Source organism: Toxotes jaculatrix, chromosome 1 (genome assembly GCF_017976425.1).
Source record: "Toxotes jaculatrix isolate fToxJac2 chromosome 1, fToxJac2.pri, whole genome shotgun sequence".
In the NCBI taxonomy this organism is placed as follows: domain Eukaryota; kingdom Metazoa; phylum Chordata; class Actinopteri; family Toxotidae; genus Toxotes; species Toxotes jaculatrix.
The window spans coordinates 30,981,037-30,997,520 of record NC_054394.1 but is presented as its reverse complement, the minus strand read 5'-3'; positions in this window follow the sequence as shown (position 1 = coordinate 30,997,520).

Here is a 16,484-nt window from a genome sequence, read left to right as displayed (position 1 = left end):
ATGTTGTGTGTTGGAGGGAGAGTTGATTTATTTAAGCTAAATGAGCATTTTTTTTTTCCAGAAATATGAATTTTATATTTACAATTTATTTGTTTATTTTATTCACACAAATGTTCCCTGAAGGTTTTGAGCAGGTTTGGCGGTTTTCCCACAAACCGGAAGCGGGGCAGTGAAGTGGACGCGGGGGGTGTGTTTGAATGGCGGGGGGGCTGCTCCTCGGCTGCGCGGTGCGGAGCAGCTGCAGCAGAGCTCCGGCACAGAGGAAGCTCCGAGCTCAAGTTGGACGGACGCTGAGAGGACTTTACTCGTGTTTACGGATCCACGTCTTTCAGAAATGTTATTTGTTTACTCGTTTTTTGTTGTTTTTTTTTAGATGCATTTGCCTCGTGCCGCCTCTCAGACCGCTCCTCCATCAACAGTCCCGGAGAATGAACTTTATTTAGGACGCCTCCTCCTGCAGGTGAGCTCTGAAGCTGCTGCTGACCCTGTCATGATAACAGCCTGACTCAGACAAAGTGTGTGAGTTTATAATCACAGCATCGCGACCAGAGGCTGCTTTTAAACCTAGATTTCCATTAACATTAATATTCTCACTTATCAGCTGTGGCGTTAGTGTCTCTGCCGCAGACCGAAGTTGGTGAGAGGACTGTGGGAACAGTTCTCTGTAGAGACCGTGAGCCGTTTGCAGCAGAGGGATGAATCCTTGTCGGGTGTGTTTGGTTTAAATAACCTGCACATCCTAAAAATCCTGCTGCTTCAAATTTGAGCCAAACGGACAAATTTTTTTAAAAAGAAAAATAAAATGTTGAAAGGTTAATGCTGTTTATTCAGAGTGGCCTTATATTCATTTATCAGATACTTTATTAATCTGCTTTGATTTTTTTTTTTTATACATGATCACTGCTGTTACTGTGTGTGTGTGTGTGTGTGTGTGTGTGTGTGTGTGTGTGTGTGTGTGTGTGTCAGTATAAAAGTTTGTCTCATAACTAGTTTTGGTGAAAGCGGTTTTCCTGTCGGTCTCCTGGTCTCTGCGGGGTTTGGCTTGTCCTCGGTCTCTTCAGGTCTCAGGTTCAGAGATCTGATGGTTATTATTCCAGTGGTCTGATCGGGACTGGGTCCACCTGGACCCACGGGTGAATTCAGATAACTGTAATCATGCAGGTGTGAGGACAGAAAACACTGAGCTGCTGCCTGAAATAAAACCCACCCTGAGTCTCTGAGGCTGCAGACGGCTGGACACAGCTGGACACGGCTGGACACAGCTGGACCTGGTCTGCACCGAGTCCGCGTTCCAGCCTCAAGTCTGGACTCTACAGCGACCAGAGGGTTTTTGGTGTTAATTAGTTGGGTCAGGATGATCGTTGCTGTTGTAGTATTTCTATTGATTCCCCTGAGGCTTCGCGGCCGGCGGACTTTACACAGGCGGCGACACGGTGTCACCGCTGGGTGGCGATATTGAGCAAAGCACATGAAGGTCCACAGCTGGTCCTTCTCTCACACACACAGGCAGTGAGCTGAGGGTTAAAGCCATGTCTCTGTGAAGATGATCCTGTGGCTATAAACAGACTGAATATTCAGAATATTTGCTTCCACTGACCCGAGCCTGTACAGCTCTCAGTCATTTGGCAGAATAAAGTGAACCAGGAGCTGACAGGTGTTTGAGAGAAGTGCTCCTCAGTTTCTGGTCGCTCCATTTCCTGTGCTGTGCAATATGTCACAGAGACATTCGTCACCAACGAGCCCTCGCAATAAGAGTAATGCAGCTTTTGAGGACTCCTGAGCTTTTACTTTAATTAAATGTGTTTTAGTTTTTGAGATGATGCCGTGTGGGTGGCTGAGGCGGGTCAACAGTTCAGCTGAAGACTCATTCCAGGACCTGAGGTTGGCAGGAGCGTGTGCAGGACAGGCTGCAGAGAGATGAGACAAAAACTTGTAAGAAATGCAAAAAAAAAAAGAAAAAGCAGGTAGATGAGCCTGAAGGCAGATGGCTGCAGCCTCTCTGAGGAACAGACCTGAGTCTCAGGATCACCACAACACATGGCTCGTACTTGAAGGGAGTTGAAGCGATGCTTGATTGAAGGAGAGTATAATTTGATATGGAAATGTTCCCTGTTTTCTTCCACGTACGTGTGGATTCGTTTCAGTGGAAAACACTAACAAGATTTTAATAATCAAAGCTCAAAATGCTGAGCTACAAATGGAAAAAATGCAAATACGAGAGACTTGAACACATTTCATGCTGCGTTAAGTGACCTGAAGCTGCACTTTGTCAGTGCTGCTCGGCTCCAGTTGCGAGCCACGAAGGAAGGAAACAGAGGCTGAAATATGAAAATGTGAATGGTCAGCCAAGAATTAGATCAGATATGATGTAATTGTGGTTTGGACCCCCTTTCTGCATTTAGCTAATTATTTGTGGCCGCAGTAACAGGAGTCATTAATTGAGAATTTACTCTGGAGCCTGTATGAAAACAGCACTTTGGCTGCTCAGTGGGCCACGTCCTAATAATCGTTCCCTCCACACTCCTGCGCTCGTGATTTAGCCTTTTAACGGTTAATATAATTCCAATCACTGTTTAAAGAATAACCGGCTGTTGAAAGCAGAGTATTGAAGTGTGTCGCCAGCAGAAAATAGTTGCTCCAGGCCAGCTTCCACCCCATGCATACAAACCAAACAGTCCACTGCTCCCCGCAACCACAAAGCCATTAAACACCTGATTTGGTGCAGAATACAGGAGGAATATTGGAGCGAGCGGTGCGCCGTCCCTCTGGGCTTTTGTCGAGCACATGGGAAGCGTTTTTGTCCCTGAAATTCAATGATGTATGTGCAGAGGCTTGGAAGCACTGTTTATCAGTCCACCCGCACATTAAACTGGACTTTCCATTTCCATTCCTATTTCATTCCAAAGTGCCATTCATATTCATGCTCATTGTGGAGGGGGGTGGAGGGGGGCGCTGCCTGGAGCACGTTGGGCAATATTTGCAAAAGATAAACGATTCTGGGCACAAAAAATGTTGTTTTATACGCAAATGTCTCATGAAGATTCAGAGCTGAGCTGTAATGTGTTTCACGTTGATGCCATCAGTCAGTATAAGAGAGTGGATCACTTGTTTTTTTATTTTATGGCATCTTGAAAGGAAATTTTGTGTTTTTGTGTTTTTCTGTCAGAATAATTCCAGATTTTCTTTTAATCATCTCACAAACATGAACATAATAATTCATGTAAAAAAAACCTTTATGTAGAAAATGTAATATCACTAAAGTATTATTGCTTATTTTCTAGATAACACAGCAAATCTCTGGCATAGTAGACGAAGCTAAACATCGACCTGGTCTAACGGCTGATGTCGAACAGATTACGCGTGTGAAGCTTTGAATTGGTTTGTCCATCTCAGTCTGGACGGACCATGATCCTCAGCGGCAGCAGCAGCTGCTGTGTTTCCAGTCTGCTGAACTCTTTCAGCTGGGAATCCTCCATGTTCTGTCAGATCAATACATGCAATCAGTGCTGATAAATGGGAGAACTCTGGCTGTTGTTTCTCAAAAGTGGTTTCTTTTGCTGCATTATGGAAAAAGTATTATGGAAAAAAAAAAACGAATATGAAGGAGCCTCCTGGAGCCGAGAGGGGAACGTTTTCATGTGGCTTAATCTTTGGGAGTTTGCTGTTGGAGAAGGTGTTTGCTGGATTCTGCTTTAATCTCACAGCCGCGTGTCTTTGTATGAAAATCAGCCATGTTATTTATGGTGTTCCAGAACATAAACAGCCAAGAAGGGTGTGTGTGTCTGTGTGTTTGTGGTTAGGGGTTAGGGCTTGGGGTGGGGGGGGTGGTGGTTTCGGGGGGCTGTTATGAATTATGGAGAGACTTTGTCAAGAAGTTTGAGCCCTGTTCTCTCATTCTCAGGATGAGGCAATGGCAAAACATCAGTCATGAAATTCAAATAGCTCATAAGGTGGAGGTAAAAGGGAGAGACCATTAAGGCAGCAACCCATCGGCTCTCAGCATCTTATTCATCCCGCAACAAAGGCTGAGTGGAGGAGAAAAAAAACAGGAAGAAAAGCAACATGAAAGACTTTTAAGTGGTTCTGCCTGGTGGGTACTTTGGAGTGGACAGGAGGGAGGGTGATGGAGCTGACCATTACAAAACATCATGAATTCTCTCCTCAGGGCAAATGGATAAGTAACACATTATACATGAAACAGACGGAGGCTGCAGCATGTGGCTGCATCTCAGAGAGATGGAGCGGTCTCAGCGCTGATGTTGGACGGGGGGATTGGACGCTGAGGTCTCAGGGGCTGATGTGACAATGATGAGATGCTGGTTCCAGTTTCTCCAGTGTGAATATTCTCTGGTTTTCTGTGATGAAACACTAAATATCTGAAGACGTCATCCTGGAAACTGTGAAGGCCTTTTTCCCATTTCTGACATTTCATAAACCAAACGATTAATCGAGAAGATAATGAAGAAAATAATCAACAGATGAACCGATAATCATTAGTTGCATCATCAGTTCATTTAAATCGCTTTGTTTTGTATAATGAACAAATAAGATGCAGCAAATCGTCACGATGAAGATGTAATGAGGAAACATTTGGGTGAAAGGATGAACAGCTCTGCTTTACATCCCGTTTACAGATGAAACCGATGATTATTCTCATCATCAGTTGGTAGGCGGATTATTTTCTCAATGGATCGATTAATCCTTGTGTCCATCAAATGTCAGGAAATAGTGAAAAATACCTGCTGAAATGTGCGACAGACTCAGTTGATGTTTTCAGTCTAAAATCTCAGTTGTTCAGTTTATAGTCGTGACAAAGAAAAGCATCGAATCGTCTCATTGGAGAAGCTGTGACCAGCTGATCTTTGGCATTTTTGTGTAAAAGATGATTAAAATAGTTGCCAGTTAATTTCCTGATGATCGACTGATTGGTTGATTAATCATCCATTGTTTTCTTTTTGTAGCAGTGACAGAACAGACGTAGAACAGGGAACAGTCAGGGAACGTTTGAAAAACCTGTGAAAGGATCAGACTGACGGAGTCGTCCTGTTTGCTTTAGTTTGCAGTTCTGGTTTTTGCCTGTGATCTTCATGCTGGACAAACACGGACGATGTTCTCTGTCCCAGAAAACATCGACTAAAGTCAATTTTCTGAACAGACGTGGAAAAGAGGTCAGAATGATGCTGACAAACGTTTCACCCAGTTTACACAAAAAACCCATAACACGTCCAGTGGAATCAGAAAGTAGATCCAGTGAAAACTGGTCTGAGTGAGATCGTGTGGATCCAGAATAACAAGGACACTGATGTTGGAAAGTTTTCTACCGTTTAATTATCAAAATTAACGTTAAAGGTTTGTCACTTCATGCCTCACTTCACTTGTTGTAATTAATTAATCGACAGAAAATTAATTGCATCAATTGATTATTTTGATTTTGATTTGAAACGAGTAACTGACTAATTGTAAAAATAATCAGCAGATTAGTTGATGATGAAAACAGTGGTTAGTTGCAGACCTGAGTTCAGTAAATGACAGATTCGTGTTGACGTTGCCCGGTTAGCTTAGCTTAGCTTTGCTTCTCTGTGTGTGTGTGTCCTCAGCTGGGCTGTTGGCCTGATGACGACTGTGCAGTCGTAGTAAAACAAGGTTTCAGACACAGACACATGTAATATCTTCCTCTTTCAGACTGAGCTCTCCAGTGTTTTGATGGTATTTAATTGCAAAGGTCTGAGTTTCCTTCCTGTGTTAAAGTCAGTTCATGTTACATTCTGAAAACAACACATTATAAAACTGGCTCCTGCTGCAGCGTCACACCTGTGACAGGTAAAAACTTTTACCTTGGTTTTTTGAGGTCTTCAGGCCGTGGGACTTGTCAGGGCCCCTGGACCATAAATCAAGTTGCATATCTGAACACCGCAGCAAAGTAACCATAGCAACCCAAAAGGCTGAAATGATGGCAGCTTGGAATCTGTGTGCGATTTCTGTGGCATTTCCCACTGCTTTCATTAAACACGAGAGCCTGGGGACGAACAATCCCAATCATTATGTTCCTCGTAATAAGTAATGACCTCGCCTGCTCTGGGAGACAAGTGGAACCAAATTATAGCAGAGATCACCACACGACACTGAACAGGCTCCGGCTGCAGAGTGAGGGGACGAATTTAATTCTGCTGTTGTGTTTGTTTTGTCCCGTTCAAGTCGAGAGCAGCCGTCGGTGAAAGACACGAGTCAGAGCACAGCGGTGCTTTCTGGATGAACAGACTCTCCGTCCCGGTGTGCACTTGCTTCTCCTCTGAAGCGGGGCTTCAGATGAAGTTGTCGACTTCAGTCTAACCAGCTTTGACAGCTTCCCTCATAGAAGACCCTGAGAGCTGGAAGCATTATAGTGGATTATACCAAGTCCAGCAGAGCACAGCGAGACTTGCTCATTGTAAAGCGATGTTCTTTCTTCTCTGTCAGTCAACAGTGTGTGGAGAAGCTCTGTGGGGTTAGTTACTGACCACTCTATGACAGCTGCTAACAAACAGAAGCAGATACTGTGCGTCGGTGCTGAGTTCTGCTCATCGAAGTTTTGATAAAGCTCAAAAAAATCAAAATTTAATGCTGCCTTTGAGCTAAAACATCAGATTTTTAGATGAGGTATTTGCTGCCCAGTATCTCCAAGATTTCTGTACATTTTTTTCCCGACATGAATATTATAGATTATTGAATATTCATGATTTACATCCAGTTGGTACCAGTGGGCTGTGACTGTAGCCTCATTTATGGAGTGAGGCAGACAGTGAAAGTTGTGTTGCACAGACTCGGTAGAAAGTGTGAATGTTAAAACGTGAGCATAAAAAAATTGAAAATAATCTGTGGCTTTGCAGCATCGCCCAGTTCTGAGAGTTTAACTTCATTTTTTTAAGTTAAAAAAAAAAGAGTAAATTTTATCCAGCTTTCGATTTGTTGGTTTGTTTCTTCGTTTAATTGTTAGCATGATTACGCAAAACATACTGCACTGATTTTCACCAAACCTGGTGGAGAGATGGGACGTGAGCGTCTGTAGCCTGGGGCGGTTCCCTGATCAGCCTGATAATCCAGCCTCAGGTCGGGTCAGTCGGGATGATTAGATAAAAAAATAAGCAAGTTTTGTGATGAAGGATTTAATTTAAATTGAAACCTTCATTTAGTTTTTATGAATGACTTCTCAGCAGAATCGTTACCATGGTGGATCTCTTCCCTGAACCTAAAGGCTGCCGCTGCTGCTGCACCTTATTTCAGCTGAGAATCTGCTGAAGCATTTTCATATGAGCTGAGACACTTAAGATGACCTTCAGTCTGCTAATGAAGGAAAGTGCTGATTGCCGTGTGCTGCTGCGCATTGGAAACACCTTCATGTGCTCTGATGTGAATTCTAAAGCGAATATCTGAAGGAACTTTGGAGATAAATTTCCTTTCTTTTGCTTTAATGTTGGCAGCAGGGCTGCAACAACATACTAATTATGACTGACAATCCTCAGAGGTTTTAAATGCTGGTGGGTTTGGATATGTAGATGTGTATGCGTTTAATAAGGAGATGGGTGATAAAGCCCTGATAGCATTAAAGGTTTTGCTTGGAATTAGTTAAGGATTAACTTTTTTCTCTGAAGTTAAGAAGTAATTTGTGCAATTGGCTTATTTGGCTTTTGGAAAACACATTTCAACGCATCCGTGAATGTAATGTATGTTGCAGTTGTTTTTCTCCTCGGCGACGTGTATCATCCAGCATCTACTGACGATGAGTTTAATGTAAAAGCTGCAGGAAACTTGATCTGAAGCTCATTTTTACCAACTCCACATACACATGATGAGTAAAACCTCATAAAGGGACATTTCTGTCAAATGCTTATTCACAGTTAATTTGGAACAAGACTGAAAGTCACCAGAGTCTGTGAGCATTTTGTTTTTAATACCAGCATGCTAACATGCTCCATTAACAAAGCTAACATGGAGCAGGTTTAACCATCGTACTGCCTGAGCATGCTAACATTTGCTAATTAGCACTAAGCAGTTTTCCAGATATTTTGCCATAAATCAAATCATTAGGGTTCATCGTCTGGGAACCATGAATGTCTGCATGCATCAATGTGCTGATCCATCAGGTCGATGTTGAGCATTTACGTAGAAAAGTTCAAAATTTGAGGACAAACACTGTGATGAATCTGTTTGTTCAGGAAAAGTTGTTTGGAATTTTCATGGTTCAAAATCCTGTAAAAATTCACAGATGTTTCCTGTAAAGTCTTTGAGTTCGGTTCAACGAACGGTCCAGTTCATGACTCCAGAATCAGAGGTGATGTTTGAGCCAGAGCAAGTTCACAAATTCAGTTTCCTGTGTCTTTAATCAACGAAAAAGTGACGTTTTTTTTACTCAGGCAACAAATGTGGATCAGCACAGGTCACTTTCGGTTGATGTCCTCTGAGACCCGGAGAGCATCAAAGATTAATTATTTCTTCATTCTCTATTCAGCTATTGTGTGTGAGATTCAATGGTTTTGACCCTAATAATGCACCTTTTGAATTCTTTTTAAAATTATCAGATAGTTGGCCAAATCTTTAGTTTGACAAAGGCGTCAGCAGCCTCAGGCTAAAAAGGATAGAAGGATTTTTAAAAACGCACGTTATGTATAATTCTCCTTATAAAAGGAAGGTAGACACTAAAACAAGAGGCTGGAGTCCAACGGCCAAACTGATGTTGTTGTTGTCGTGTCACATTTTAGACACGTTACAACCATTTGCACAGCACGTGCTTTGGCAGCAGATGCATTCAGTACATTTTCAGCTAAGAATAACTCGTACGAACTTACAGCCCAAAGTGCTTAAGATGGTAAGGTAAAACAATAAACTGTTAAAAACAAGTAAATAACAATCAATCAAATAAACAAAGGGGCTAAAAATAAATAGGAAAAGCAGCGGTTAAAACTTAGAGACTAAGGCTGTAACATAAGAGCTTTAACATCCAAATCAAGAGCCAGAGTAAAAACATGAGTCTTTACTTTCCTGTTTAAAAGTACAGATCAAGTTTGTGTTCAATATGTTCATCACCATAAGTCTGTGATACATGAGCAAAAGAAACTGTCTGCCAGTTAAATAAAACTGAAACCTGTGGTTTACTCAATAACCAGATCAGAGCTTTTCTCAAATGTTGTTGTTGGTAAGAAACGGAGATTAGAAGCAGATTTCTTCAGGGGAGGTTTTGTGGGGAAGACGCCTAAATCGAGACGAGTTTATTATACTAGTTGTAACTGAAGAACAGTCTGTGGAAGCAGGGTTTGAACAGACTTACTTCACGTAGAGCTCCCCCTGAAATCATATCAGAGTGAGACATCACAGACGGAGGCTCAGGCCCGTCTTTCTTTCCTGGCTGCATTATTGTAAATTAAACATTAATGTTGAAATGAACTTGTAATCTGAAATTCTCTGAGATCAAAGTGACAAATTAAAGTGACCCACAGAGGCGATCCCACCTCCTCTTTCAGTTTGTCTACCAGAGAATAAAAAGGTAAAATTAGGAGGAGAAGACTGTAACAAAGCAACTGAAGCCGTTGAAGTAAATTGGGCTTCAGTTAAAAGTAAAAAGCCGAAGCCGAGTTCAGTAATAAAATCATTAATGTAAAACGTTTTGCTTGAGAGGGATCTAATATTCCGTGTGCAAACTTTATCGGCTCCGGTCTGAGCCTCACTTAAGGGTTTTCTTTAACCCCAGTGGCCTCCCTTCATTTCTGTGACGATCAATTATTAGCCAGTTTATCTCAATGACAAGTGGACCATCCTCTCCGGGGCTGTGTGTGACTTCTTACAAATAGTGCTGATGTCTTATGTGTGCCAGCTCGCTCGGGGGAGCATCGCCACTAACCCACAGCCTCTCGGCTTAACGCCTCTTACTGTCTGTCGATAGGCAGAGGGGGAGCAGACGCCTTCAGAGGAGGAGCTGAGCTTCACAGCAGAGCTCTTACATCTCCATGTGTTTTCATTTAGGTTCAGTGATTCCATGACTTACAGCTGCAGTAATGTTTTTAGATTAACAGCGGCTCAAATGCTCGTGTGTGATGTTAACTCGCAGAAAACCTGCTTTAGTCTCTTTCAGCTCATTGTTTTGGTTTTGTGGCCCACCATGCTGCTGTTTTGGGTCTGTGGCTTATTCAAAAACAAACCAAAATCTGGAAATGCTGCCCTTTTCGTGTTTCCTGTCCATGTCTTCACCCAATGACTGATCACTAATGAAATAAAAGCAAACATGCCAAAAAAATAATCAGAAAAAATAGAGAAGTAAGAAACCTAAGATGTGTGCAGAGGTCTGGGAAAGGCTGCTGTAAGTTCGTCTGTAACACTGCAGGACATTAAAAATGGTGTTTGAAGCCAGTTCTGTGAGCATGTGGCGGATGTGTCTTTATGTTGGGGGTAATTTTCTTGCAGGAAAATAAATCTTGTCCCTGTTGGCACCCCTCGCGTGGACTGCAGCAGGTTTTCCTCCAGGATTTCTCTGTATTTATTGGCGCGGCGTGTTATCCTTCACCTTCCCAGACCTTCCAGGGCCTTTTGCAGAGAAACGCCCCCGCAGCGAGATGCTGCCACCTTCCCCAAAGCTTCGTGTTCAGGATGATGTGTTTCAGCTGATGTGTGCCAAACATAGAATTCAGGGTGATGGCCAGAAAGTTCAATTATAGAACCTTCTCCCACTTTGTCTCCAACATACCTTCTGGCAAAAAGTAATTTGAGTTTTTAAACAGCAGCTTTCTCTCTTCCATTGTGCTGCGAAAGCACATTTACAGCTTTGACATATTCTTTACATTGTTCTGATGTTGTTTTTACCAGGACATTGATTAACAGCAGCTGATGCAGGCGTGTGACTTAAGAAAACAGCTGAATGTGCCAGTGATGATTTAAATATGTCCTAGTAAAAGTGGTGAAGTAGTTACATACATTAAAAGGTGTGTATGAAAGAGCAGACCGTCCGTCCACAGTGAGTGGAAGCCAAACTGCAGAAGCTCTGCTCTGTTCTGAGGAAGATAAACTAAAAGATCATCTCGATCACATAAAAATCCTTTTGAATCAGATTCGTCTTCACGTTCACAAAGCAGTTCATCATTGTGTTTTGATGAATTGTGAAACGCTTTTAAGTTCTTTATAAAAACTATTAAGGACAGATTGATCTCAAAGATTTCACCCTTCATTAATGATGAAGCACAGATTAGGCTGAAAAGATGAGACATCAAACCGAGCTGTGGCAGTTACACTCTGTCAGAGTCAGAAAACTTTAGTCCTAATGATCCTGTTGCCATCAGGACAGTTTCCCTCCGGCCGAGGTACCACACACACGTTTTACCTTTTATTTTACCACCTCGGTGGGTAAATCAGGATTATTTTCACACACTGGATGAGCCGTTCCTCCAGTTTCTTACAGTCTCAGACTATTTGTATGTGAAGAATCATGATTGGTGGATCCAGGTATGAGAGAAATACGATATTTTCCAAAAGAAGCTGCCTTAAACAGGCGTCTTGGGAAATTGTGGACTGTGCGTCGTGTGGATGAAAACATGATCCCAGAGACACCGGGGGAATTGTTCTGCTTGATATTATCACTGCTCTCGCCTCAGTACTTTAAATCTGTGCTGACTGTGACCACTGTGCTTCTTATGCACACCCTGCTGTGAGTGTGCGTGTGTGTGTGTGTGTGTGTGTGTGTGTGTTTGTATCAAGCTACAAAACCACCAGTCCGCATCAATCACTCCCACTATTACAGCCGGTGTAGACCACAGGTTCTCACTGGGGAAGGATGAACAGTTGTACAGTGAGTTGTTTTCCTCTGGGTCAGCACAGACCACACGTGCATCAGGAGGCTAAACTGTAAACCTGCATCTGTAGAAGAAAAAACTAAATCAAACAGACAATCAGTGTCCTCAGTTTGTCTGTGGTTGTTTTAGTGTGTTCTGGAAAACTGTTCTCACTCATTATTTTCCAGATCTCTGTGTCTGAGCCAGACACTTGTGTGTCTCTCACAGAAAACATTAAATATGGACTGAGCTTGTAGAACAGAGACCTTTGTTGTTTTTGTGCTGCTGCTCAGACACAGTGGCACAAGGCCTTTACGCCGTTTGCTCAAAATTGTTTGGCCTTTGGAAACCTGAAAAAGGAAATTACTCCTGTTATTACTCACTGTAAAACTCAGTTTGTAATTACACCAGGCAAGCAAGCTTTGTTTTTTCATGGTCAACTCTTTTTCCGAGGCGTTTTAAGCACAAACCGATAGTATAGCAACAACGCTGCCGAGGTTTAGACACATTTTTCAGCTTGTTAATAATTTCTTATTACTTTGAAAGTGCAAAATTGCAATAAAAACATCCATCTGTGTCTGTTGATTGCGGTATCATCTGCCGGAGTGCAAGTAAAGGAAATCTGCTGTGTCCAAACGCGTATTGTTTATCACAGACTGAAGCTGCAGTTGTTTAAGGTCAAAACTTTAAGTCTTCACTAGAGTTACACAGTTCTCTACAAAATGAGAATCATGATTTTGAAAATTTCTCCAACAAATCTTAAAAAACAGTTTTTAAATAAAAGAAAACATTTTCACCCAGACACAGAAACCAGTCTGATCCGTTCTGGTCTTCTCTTATTTAGGGGCAAATGTTGAACGAAGGTTTTCATGTGCTCTTCCGAGTCTACAGCCGCGCTAGCATCTCTGCTAACATGCTGACACTGACAATGCTAACTTCCTGATGTTCAGCAGCCTGTTATCACAGTTGTTTCCTCCTCCATCCTCCGACTGCTGAGACCTGCCCTCGGGTTATTTCTGCTCAGAGTGTTGGTCGACATTTAATGTTGTGAAATGTCAGAGCAAATAGCAGGTACCCCCCGCCCCCCCAACCCCTCCTCGTTAATAATTTGAGGAGTAGTTAATGGAGGGTGCTGAGTTTCATTGAGATGAACGACTCTGTGGTGACGGGGGTTTCCTGTGGAGGTTCCCAGGTGTTTGGGTGATGTTTCAGGTGGATGTACAAAGTCGTCATGTTACATTTGCATGTGAACTTTGACCTTTGACCTTATGAATAGATGTATTTGTTCTTCCTTCACCGTGACGTCTGCTTTGATTCTGATTTTTATTTAATTTAATTTTAATCTGTACTCTCCTGTCTGCCTCACACACTCCTTACATTTGTCTCTTCCTCTTCTACCTGTGCACAGTTTGTCATGTGTGAAATGTCGACTCAGCGTGGGGGGAGAAGTTGTGGGCCCTTAGTTCAGTGCAACATATCTTCCTGCCAATACAAATACCGGAGAAGTGTCGTCATGTAAGAGATGCGCGGAGGCATTAATCAGGCTCGTGGTTCTGATGCGGTGAATGGTGCAGCACTAACCCAGGTGTGATGATGAGGCTGATACGACACAGGATACCTGCTGCATCTGTGTGTTCACCTGGTGACATATCTCCTGTTCTTTAGGTGATCGATGGGTCTAGTAAGTTTCAAAAGTAGTATTTTCAGTCAAAGTCAAATAGTTCCACAACATACTATGCAAGTCTGCACAAAATCTATATGGTCAGATACATTCCTGATTGAACCTTTAAAGCCTTGTGCTTAATCAGCACCATACTTAGGCTTCTAATCAATGTAAAGGTGGGTGGAGGGGGCCAGCCTGCCCAACAAATTACAGAGAGTGAGTTGTGTGGGTTGTGCCGGGGCTTCAGAAATACCTCACCGCGGCTCGGCTGCCTGACAGGCTTCACTCATGAATTACGCAGCCGACATCGCGGCGCTCTCAGGGGAGAAGTTCCTGCTGGGATGTCGAGAGTTTGCATCAGTTGTTTGTTCTCGCAGACCTTGATAGAAGCTCATCGCCTTCACCTCCTCCTCTGTGACTGTACTCTCAGACGTAAATGCCTTTCAAGTCCAGGGCTGTGTGTTTGGATTTGGATATCGTAGCCTTAACTAAGAAAGCAGAAGGTGTACGACTGTGTTCGCTGTCCTGCGTCCTGAGGTTTCATCACTTTGATGAAGTTCTCCATGTCGTGAAAACATTTTGCCATCGATGAAGGCTGTGCACAGGAAGTCCGTCGACCATGTCAGGTCACCGATGCCGGCCACCGTGCGGATTCCCCGTAGCGGATCAAACCGCCCACACCTCATTCAGTCCACTTCAGTATCTTTGGTCCTGAGAGAGTCTCCGTAATAGAAAAGACGAAAACTGGGGCGCCCGTGTTTCAGAAACCCCTCAGTGTGAATGTGTGAGACTCAGGCCACATCAACTATTTATGCTCTGCAGACCGCAACCTCATTCAGATGTACGTTCAAAGGGAAAGTAACCAGCAGTCATTATACAGCTTGTACTCATTATGCAGTATTGTACATTGATCCTTCTTTCATTTGCAGGATGTGTACTAGTTTGTATATTAATTAACACTGCAAGATACTTGGAAAGATTGGAGAGTTTTTAGTAATGCATCATACTGAGCGCGCTCAATATGTCATCTGCGAAAGCAGGTCAATTATTAAAGGGATTATTTTTCTAATCATAGTGGATGGATCTGTGGTATAAACTGGAATTAGAGGAGCTGTCTGTTGGCAGGAATTCAGAATTGAGGTTAAATATTAAGCAGAATTGATTTACAAGAAGGAAACTTTATTTTTTGGCAGAATTACACAAAGCAGGCCGATACACTCACTGACCACCTCATTAGGCACAGCCGATGTTTATCACTGAGGTCGGGAGGTGGAGGTGAACCTTCCAGTATAATACAGCTCAGTAGAATCATCACCTTTCTCGCTGAGTCAGCAAAAGCTGGTCATTTATAAGCTTCGTAAAAGTACAATTCACAGCAGAGTTGTCGTGTTGGATTAAATTAGATTGCGCAGATTGTACCTAATAAAGTGGCCAGTGAGCGTGAGTCTCTGTGTGAGCGGGCTGGAAATCGAGTTAAAGGTTGTTCAGAGCAGTTACAGGCAGGAGCAGAAGCAAAGATCTAACAAACAGCTGCAAACAGCTGGATGATGAGATCAGGTGATCACCAGGAAGATTCAAGATTCACGAGTCTTTATTGTCATTATGTGAACATAACAAAATTTTGCAGAGACTCTCGGCTTTAAGGCACACATATAAATAAATAACACAAATACTAAACAAACAAAAAAAAGAAACACTTATGAAAATATAAACACAAAGTAGAGTAAGTAAAGTAAAGTAAGTAAGTAATAAAGTGCAGCTTAGTGCCAGTCCAGGAAGGTGAACCTTCCTGTGGTGATGAGAGCACAGGTGAGCCTGACGGCCTGACGGCTCTGAGATGTCAGCAGATGGTTGGTAAAAGCACAAAACTCAGAGCTTAAACTGGACGGAGCAGGTGAGGAGGAGAAACTGGAGGCAGAAGAGGAGGATGAAGCAGCCGCCACCATGACACCAGAGTTAGGTTTCCCACGGAAACCAGCACTGATGTGCAGCACCTATCGTGGCTTGCATAAACACTGTTGTTCCACAGTATATTACTGACAGAGGTCTACACTGGAGCTTTATTGGTGCACGTTAATGACCCAGAAATATCCTCTTTCATTCAGTAACATAAACTTACCACTCACAACAGCATGTTCAGTCCAGTTTAACCAACTTTAACTCAGTCTCAGTCAGTGTGGAATTACTGGAATAACAACAAACACTGCACATCTATGGAACAACGCTAACATTCACAGAAATGCTTTAGTCAATCATAAACCTGAGAATTTTAAGAGACGACAGAACGTTATTACTCGAGATTTTTCATCAGCTAAGTGATGAAAAAATACTTTAACTTCAACATCTAACAGTTTTTTTTTTTTATTTACTGTGAGGGCGGCTTCGGTCACAGCTACTCACACACCACTAACTCAGAAACTAATTATTTGCAGTCATTTAGCTGCAGTGCGCAGAGTCAGAGGTGTGTCAGGTCCTTGAGTTAAAACACTGACACACCTAAACACCCACTCCTTGTGTCTTTGAATGTTGTTGGATTAAACAATGCCCCTCTTCATCCTTCTCCCACGCGAATCGTCACACAGCACATGAAAAAAACTCGAAGGACAGTGGGAGAAAAGGTCGTTACATTTAGCGTAATGTTTGTTTGAGGGCTGCAGCGAGGTGAATTCGTTTTTGTTCGCTAGCAATTTAGCTGAATGGGACCTTCTGAGATTCAGTGAATCACAGACACAATCGAGTGCACGTAGGCTTGTGAACATAACACAGAGGATTATTTGTCATATGATTCAAAAAACACCATCGAGCACTCCATCCCTCCTTATTAAGAATCACAGAAAGAGCAGAGTAACTTAAAACCTGAGAGAAGAAAGCCCACTTACACTGAAGTGCTGCCATTTTTCAGACAGAGCGTGACGTGATTGGTGATTCACGTGGTGAAATCTTGTCTTTGGATATCCATTAGTTTGTGTTGTTGACAACAGCTTATGTGAGGAGGACGGTGAAAAATGACAGACAAGCCTCGGTCTTCAGCG